We start from the raw sequence: 6,342 nt of genomic DNA, 5'->3' as shown, positions 1-6,342 counted from the left end.
CTTCTCCAACACCACAGTACAAAAGCATCAATTCTTCGGCGCTCAGCTTTCTTCACAGTCCAACTTTCACATCCATACATGACCACTGGATAAACCATAGCCTTGACTAGATGGACCTTTGTTGGCCAAGTAATGTCTCTGCTTTTGAATATGCTATCTAGGTTGGTCATAACTTTCCTTCCAAGAAGTAAGCGTCTTTTAATTTCATGTCTGCAATCACCATCTGCAGTGATTTTGGAGCTCCAAAAAATAGAGTCTGACACTGTTTCCCCATCTATTTCCCATGAAGTGATGGGACCAGACGCCATGATCTTAGTTTTCTGAATGTTGAGCTTTAAGCCAACTTTTTCACTCTCCTCTTTCACTTTCATCAAGAGGCTTTTTAGTTCCTCTTCACTTTCTGCCATAAGGGTGGTGTCATCTGCATATATGAGGTTATTAATATTTCTCCCGGCAATCTTGATTCCAGCTTGTGTTTCTTCCAGCCCAGTGTTACTCATGATGTACTCTGCATATAAATTAAATAAGCAGGGAGACAATATACAGCCTTGACATACTCCTTTTCCTATTTGGAACCAGTCTGTTGTTCCATGTCCAGTTCTAACTGTTGCTTCCTGACCTGCATATAGGTTTCTCAAGAGGCAGGTCAGGTGGTCTGGAATTCCCATCTCTTTCAGAATTTTCCACAGTTTATTGTGATCCACACAGTCAAAGGCTTTGATATGCTTTGACATAAAGCAGAAATAGATGTTTTTCTGGAACTCTCTTGCTTTTTCGATGATCCAGCAGATGTTGGCAATTTAAACTCTGGTTCCTCTGCCTTTTCTAAAACCAGTTTGAACATCTGGAAGTTCACAGTTCACATATTGCTGAAGCCTAGCTTGGAGAATTTTGAGCCTTACTTTACTAGCCTGTGAGATGAGTGCACTACAGAAACTCTAGGAGCACTATTTTTATTCTTAGCTAATATATTACAAAACTAGAGAGTTTTTCTCAAACTTACTTTCTTCAACTCATCCGCTAATGTGAAAGCGTTAGTTGTTCAGCCATGTCCAACTCTTTGCAACCACATGGACTGTAGCTCACCAGGCTCCTCTGTCCATGGAGTTCTCCAGGCAAGAATACTGGAGTGGGTAGCCACTCCCTTCTCCAGGGAATCTTCCCAACCCAGGGATCGAACTCAGGTCTCTCGAATTGCAGGCAGATTTTTTATCATCTGAGAAATGTAATGATCAAACCTGCATTCTTCTGATATTAATCCTTCACTCTGTCTATGTAACCATCCTGCAATTGTTATATCATCATCATCACTCCTACCACTTATGAGCATCACATACCAGATACTCTCAGACTTTGTTTGACATTGTCCATATAAAACAATTTGGGCGGGGGCTTCCCTGGTGGCTCAGAGGTAAAAAATCCGCCTGCCAATGCAGGAGACATGAGTTCAATCCCTGATCTGGGACGATCCCACGTGCCATGGAGCAACCAAGGCTGTACACCGTAACGATTGGGTGTGTGCTCTAGGCCTGAGTGCCCTAGGGCCGTGCCCTGCAGCAAGAAAAGCCACCAATGAGAAGTCCACATGCCGCAACTAGAGGGTTGCCCCCGCTTGCCACAACTAGGGGAAAAAAATCCCATGCAGCAACAAAGACCTAGCACAGCGGGGAAAAAAAAATACATTTTTTAAAAACACAATTTTAAACCCACATTTTACCCCTTTCTTGGATCTTCCTTCCTTCATGCAGTGCATACCCTTCATGGAATCATTTTCCATCTGCTTAACGTATATACATCCTTCAGAGTTCTTTTAGTACAGGTCTATTGGCAAATTTTCTGGTTTTGTTTACCTTAAATAAAAACTGTATTTAATCCCAATTACTAAACGATATTTTTGCTAAGTATAGAATCCCAGGTTGATTTTTTTCCTCTGCACATTTAAGATACCATCCCACTGTCGTCTGACTTCTATTGTCTCTGCTGAGAAGTCAACTGCCAGCCTCTATCTCCTTTGTGTGTATGTGTGTGTGTGTTAGCCACTCAATCGTGTCTGAATATTTGTGACCTCATGGCCTGTAGCTCACCAGGCTGCTCTGTCCATGGAATTCTCCAGGCAAGAATATTGGAGTGGGTAGCCATTCCCTTCTCCGGGAGATCTTCCCAACCCATGTCTCCCACATTGCAGGCAGATTCTTTACCACTGAGCCACCAGGAAAGCCCTTTATGGATTATCTATCTTTTCTTAGAAAATCTTCTAGAATCTTTTCCTTGATTTTGGTGCCCTGCAGTTTCATTGTGTTATGTTTTATTTCAATTTGCTTCTGGGAATTGTTCTTTCCTCAATTCTGGAAAGTTCTCAACAGTTATCCCTTCACACTACTGGCTTTGCCCCATTCCACCCCACACACACATCTCGTGTACTTTCGTCTCCCTCTCTCTCATCTTTTCTTATCTTCTCTTCTTTCTTTTTTAAAAAATATTTGCTTATTTATTTAGCTGTGCCAGGTCTTAGCTGTGGCATACAGAATCTTTGATCTTTGTTGAGTCATGCAAACTCTTAGCTGCTGCACATGAGATCTAGTTCCCTGACCAGGGTTAGAACCAGGGATGGAACTCAGGCCCCCTGCATTGGCAGCATGGAACCTTAGCCACTGGACCGCCAGGGAACTCCCCTCCTTCTTTTCTTTCTTTTTGCAGTTGTGATTAGACTACATTTGGGCTTCTTTCTTTATCTTTTAGGTCTCTTACACTCTTGTTCACATTTTCTGTATCTTTGTCTCTGAGCTAATTACCAGTAATTTCCTTATTTTTATCTTCAAATTCACTAATTCTTTTTATAGTTGATTTACAATGTCTCAGATACATTCAGTTATATATAACCAAATTGCTTTGCTAAACACCTAAAACACACGTGTGTGTTTGTGTGTCTATGTGTGTGCATTCTTTTTCAGACACCAGTTCTTTCTTAAACTTTTTCTGAACTGTTATTAAATCTGTCCACTGAGTTTTTAACTCCAATTCTTATATATTATTTACGTTTCTAGGAGTTCATTTTATAACCTGCTTTCTTCCCAGTCATTTCTACTTCCTCTTATTTCTTAAATATATTAAACACAATTTTGTGCATTTTTTACATAATATTGGTATCTGAAGTTGTTGAAAGATTGATTACGCAGTACCTGATTTTGCTTTCTCCCTCCCCCTCTCATTTTCTTGTCTATCTAGTGAATTTTACATTGAAGTTGCTCATTTTCCATGGAGAGATGCAAAGTGTTTAAAAGCCTGGGATGAAAGTGATTTCCTCTGGAGAGCATGTGTATTCTGTCCTGTCAGGTCCCTGGAATCACTACCAGTCTGGGGCCACTTTAAAGTCTCAGCTTGAAATTCTTTGGGCTCCCAGACTGTGTGAATTCAGGCTACAAACCCTCCTTGTCTGCAGAGTCTCAGAGGAAGCTTCATTTTCCCTCTCATCCAGCCCATATCTTCCCTCTCAGTCTCTGGAGGGGAGCACTGATTTCGAGTCCTCTCTTACAAGAGGGTGTGCCCTCCTGTGCACCTAACTTCAGAACAAACTTCTCATCTCGAGCAGGTCCTGAACTATGTCCTCTTACTCCCCGTTCTCAGGATATATAAGGTCGGTTTTCAGCTTCACCTGGTTCAATATATGTCCCCAAGGCAAAAACACGCTTCAGCCCTCTGTGACCTTCCTGAGTCTCCATCTTCACTCACAACCTGCCCTGATAGACCTTTTCTCACCATCTCAAGGACACATTTAAGATCTTTTTTCAATCCAAGATTTGTAGTTGTTTCCAGTAAGAGAAGTGTCCATTTGGTCCACAGTGTTACCTGAAGTTGAAGTTCCTGGGCCTTAATGTTCCTATCTTTAAAACAGGCTACTACCCGTGCCCCCTGGGGTCATTGGGAAGACCAAAAGGGCTAACAGTTTTTAAGATTATTAGTAAACCAGTGAATCCGTTGTGAGAAACCAGAGTCAAATACTACAGAAAGCCATGAGGGTGCCCATGGAGACGCACAGTCCAGGGTTCCAAGTGGATCCAGCTCCAAGGAAAGGCCGTCATCCAGTGCACTCAACCCTCAGCGTCTTAGTGCTATGACACTCCCTTCCCTGCAGGTAAAGACGGGGACCCAGGCTTCAGAGACGAGGCAGTGTAGGCGCCGACCTTGAGGGGTCTTCAGGGGGAGCTGGGGAGAGACTAAGGGAGAGCATTCCAAAACGGAATTGCCAAAAGCACATACACGTGTCTTGGTCACTCAAGTCATGTTTGACTCTGTGCAATCCTTTGGACTATAACACACCAGGCTCCTCTGTCCATAGGATTTTTCAGGCAAGAATAGTAAAGTGGGTTGCCATTTCTTCCTCCAGGGGATCTTCCCAACCAGAGATAGACCCCGCATCTCCTGTGTCTCCTGCATTGCAAGCGGATTCTTTACCCGCTTAGCCATTGCGAAAGGCAGACAAAAGCACAGAGGCCTGCAAAAGAACTTGCCCGTGAGGGCAGTGAGGACTGAGGTTAGAGAGCAAGGCTGAGCTGGATGGCTGAAGCCTCGGTGGCCAGGCTTACCAGTTCTCACTCTCCCCTCGGGCACTGGGAGTCCATGCAGGTTTATGAGTGACATCATCAGGGAAACTCAGGAAATTATCAGTTTATGTCCAAGAGCAGGCTGCAGGCATTCAACAAACGCTTGAAGAATGAATGGACAAGTGAATGAATGAATGAAGACTGTTGGCCTGGTCTCTTTAAATTGTGGCCACATTATAGGTCTTTACAAGTTTAGTCTGGATTTGTTTGGAGCTACAAATGTGGATGGAATATTAAATAGCTTCAATAAACATTTACAAGCAGGCATTCAAATGTTCCAAGTGATCAATGCTATCGTTGACAATGTACTGGCAGTTCCTGAATTCCCTTCTTGTCCTTGAAGAGCTTCTCTGGACATTCTCAGGCAATTCCCTGGACATCTAGCCACCTTCCTGACAAGCTTCATCTTGTTGCTGTCTTTTTCAGTCCAGCCCAGTTCCTCAATTGGGTGTTTGGGGAACAGATCCCATCCCCTAGCTGATGGGATGAGCCCACAATCCAGGCTGAGCCTGCTGGTCACCATGATTGGTCCAGACATGGCCGTAGGATGTGAGGCCAGTCAGGGCCTCCCCCAGAATGTCTTCTGGATAGACCCAACAGAGAAGAGTCATCTTTGCTCTCAAGTCACTAACTGAGAGCGTGTGATCCCAGAACTGTCTGGGGCCCTATATTCCTCCCCGTCTGTTCTGCACATACATGGAAGCAGCGTGCAGAGAGAAGCTGAGATGATTAAAAGATGGAGGGAGAGAGCCAGCCAGCAATGCTGACCGAGCCCCTGTCTCCAGGCATTGCAAGGTCATCAGTCCCCTGTCCTGGAAGGCGTTTTAGTACCTGAACTCTTTTACACCTCAACCCAACAAGAGTTGGAATTCTCTCATTTGCAATCAAAAGGATTTCAGCTAATTTAGGACACTCCGCATGGCGTGCTACTCTGAGATTATTCATTCACTCATTCATTTATTTATTCATTCAACCATTTGTAGACTAAACGCAGGCAGTTTCCCACAAACTGCCTCAGGCAACTGGTAGCACAGAACTTTTCCAGATATCATCTCCACCTGCTCTTCTTCCAGAAGCCTGTATCTGTCAGGACCCCGGGCCAGGTGTGCTGGCCATCAAGGGACACCTTGATGATGGGTGAGTAAGGACAATCTGGACACCAAGCACCACCTGTGTGCACGTGTGTGCCATACGTATTGTGAGTGTGCACAAGGAAGTGCTGAGATTTTCCAAGCTACTCGGACTCTGAATCCACACACACACACCCCACACCTACATACACACACACACACACACTCAGAAACCTGGGTTGGGGCAGCTCACCCTGAGGAGATGCCTGTGGTTCCACCAAGGTGCAATCCCCTCGTCTCCAAGTTCACCCAGCAAATATCAGCAAGGTGAGCTTATCACACCTTCCCCTCATCTTCCAAGTGAAAACACCGAGGCTCAGAGAGGTTCAGAATGGGCCCCAAATGAAACAGCTACCAGGAGATGGAGCTGGACACTGAGTCCAGGTTTCTCAGCTCGCATCCAGGGCATTTCTTCTGGAGGCTGTGAGGTTTGTGGGTGAAGATGAAGGGGGAAGACGTGGATGCAGGCAGCACCCATTTGGATACTTACTGCTGAGTGAGCCTCAGGTCATCACCCACCCTCTCTGAGCCTCAGTGTCCACCTCTGGAGAGCACTGGGGTGTGTTTCGCCAGTGCCTGGTGCAAGCTAACCACTACCGCATGGCACGTAG

Source organism: Bison bison, unplaced genomic scaffold (genome assembly GCF_000754665.1).
Source record: "Bison bison bison isolate TAMUID 2011002044 unplaced genomic scaffold, Bison_UMD1.0 scf7180017864302, whole genome shotgun sequence".
In the NCBI taxonomy this organism is placed as follows: domain Eukaryota; kingdom Metazoa; phylum Chordata; class Mammalia; order Artiodactyla; family Bovidae; genus Bison; species Bison bison.
The sequence above is the reverse complement of the archived record's forward strand: the minus strand, read 5'-3'. Positions refer to the sequence as shown.